Source organism: Ixodes scapularis, unplaced genomic scaffold, assembly GCF_016920785.2.
Source record: "Ixodes scapularis isolate PalLabHiFi unplaced genomic scaffold, ASM1692078v2 PGA_scaffold1__304_contigs__length_218370807, whole genome shotgun sequence".
NCBI classification, from domain to species: Eukaryota; Metazoa; Arthropoda; class Arachnida; order Ixodida; family Ixodidae; genus Ixodes; species Ixodes scapularis.
Genome location: NW_024609846.1, coordinates 57,223,851 through 57,226,068, shown reverse-complemented (window position 1 = coordinate 57,226,068; position 2,218 = coordinate 57,223,851). Strand labels below are relative to the sequence as shown.

Genomic DNA, 2,218 nt, shown 5'->3' with positions numbered 1-2,218 from the left:
TGTTAAAAATTCTTGAAGGCCCCCTCAAACCCTTTAAAAAGTTTTGAGGGGCCCTTTAGACTTATTTTCAGTAGGGAAGCTGTACCTAGCGAGCTTTACAAGTGCATAGGTAGTGTGCTCGAACGCAGCGTGAGTCTCCTTTGTCAGAGTACTTTTGTCGAGGCCTTTGTTTTTCCACTCATCCAGCCATTTCAAAATCAAGTGCAAGAAGTCAATTTTTGGATCGTTGTCCACGGAGAACACTGGTTGTTGGAACTGGTCTTTCAGCCTCCTTCCCTTCCACGGAGTTTTCACATTCACAATTTTTCACCACTTGAGTATGATGTCGATGAAAGTAGCAGTGGCATCAAATGAGAACAGGTTGTGCTTCGTTCCAAGAGCACGCAACGCCACAGGCAAGGAATCATTGAAGATTTGCAAGGCAAGCTTTACGTTCTGCCTTTCAATATTCGACGGGTAAAGAGCTTTTCTCGATAGCCCATAGCCATATTTCAACAGCTGGTTACATTCTTTGCTGTGAAAGTCCCTGATTGTCGAAAATGACGCTGTTAGCACGCGCTCTGACTGTGCCGCATTTGTTTGCATTTCAGGGAAGTAGAAGCAAACTTGGTCATTCTTCTGGTTGATCCAGTTGTTTCGTATGCATTTTAGTATGTGTACCGGGTCTATAACGAAAAACAGCGGCCTTGCAGGGTCTGATGGGTGTTGATACACAATTCTGTTAGAAGCGGGAAATTCAAAGTGGGACATTGCTTTTCTGTTCACAGAGTTGTTGTCACTCACGACGCACACAACGCGGTACCCAATCTTTTCCAGCTCGCAAATCACATCGTTCAGCATCTTGTGCAGGAACTCCGCGTCTAGTCTGTGCATTGGCACGATGTGCGCAACTTCTTTGAATTTGCACTTCAAGCTGCACACCATGAAAACGAGCGCACAGTTTGCAGATTCATTTGAGTTAAGCGCAGCTCCAGTAATATTGCCCCCTTTGTATTCAAAGTAAGTTTTGAAGTGTATTTCGTCTACCATTATGATGACGAAGCGCTGGTCATCTTTGAGGTCAGAAATTCTTCTCGCCATGTAACTGAGGAATGCTTCGCTCTGATGCTCTTGTTGAGGGCTCGTGCCATAAGAGGAGCATACCGATCCGATCGCCGTGGGATGCGGCAAAGTGACGCTTCCATGGCTGCGTATATAAGCGTACGCATGGGGCGATATGGTGAAAAGAATGCAACAGAACACCATGAAATCTGCAGAGTAGCGTCTGCGCTGTTTTTTCGCTTCGAACAAGGTTACTTGCTCTCGGAGAAATCTAATGGAGTCGGCGTCGTCTTCTGCGTGGGATGTGGACAATTGATCCAGCAGTAGGCAAATAGCCTCGCAAATTTCCTCGACCGAGTTGGAAATCAGGTCCCCGTCCCACTTCTCGATGCCCTTCGAGGAGTTCTACTATACCCTTCTTACTGTCAGCAATTTCTGGAACGACCAGATTTCCACGTAACTTTTTTACCGCCGTTTTCATGACATGTAGCGTCACGCTCATGTATACTTTTACGCAGACAAAGTACTTCAGCCACGGGGCCTCATCGTCGACGATGTGGATAATAACAAGCCTTTCGTCCTTTTCTATTATGTTCCAAAACTTCATCTCCTTGCTCCACAAGTGTCCGATTAGTTCTCCTAAGGAATGGACATTGTCCTCTTCACGTGCCCTGTTAAACATCTCCTCGGACTCCGCGATAGCTTTTTGCATAGCAGCATGCTCCATGCGCGCCCGCTTGGAGTCGGGATCTTCTTTTCCTGTGGCTTCCCTAGACATGTAGGTCGGGCAGCTAGGAAACTTCGACGGTACAGCGTCAGGGCGAAGACGGACATGGCATAAGGGCACTGTGATGGTGCGGCAAGTACTTTCATCGGTATGCGATGCTTCTCGGATGATGTCCTCATGTCCGAAGTGAAGTTCGCATTCCGAAAGGAATTTTGCGTCCACTGAACAAACCAATGGGTATCTGACATAAAGTGCGGATTGCGAGCCACATTTATACGAATGTATAACTATATTGAACTTCCATTTGTAATGAAACAATTAATTCTCTGCCAAAAAGAAAGCTTACCCTTGAATTCTCGGTGACGCAGAGGTCTTCCCGCGGCAAAGCGCGTATCCATGCGTCCCTCAGTGTTTGATCCTTTGGGAACTTGAACACGTGCACTTTGGTGT

General features: G+C 46.7%; 1 pseudogene; it reads right to left on the bottom strand.

The window, feature by feature from the left end:
* Window positions 1-306: 306 nt before the first annotated feature.
* Window positions 307-1,678, bottom strand: LOC121835730 (annotated as a pseudogene).
* Between the last annotated feature and the right edge of the window lie 540 nt (window positions 1,679-2,218).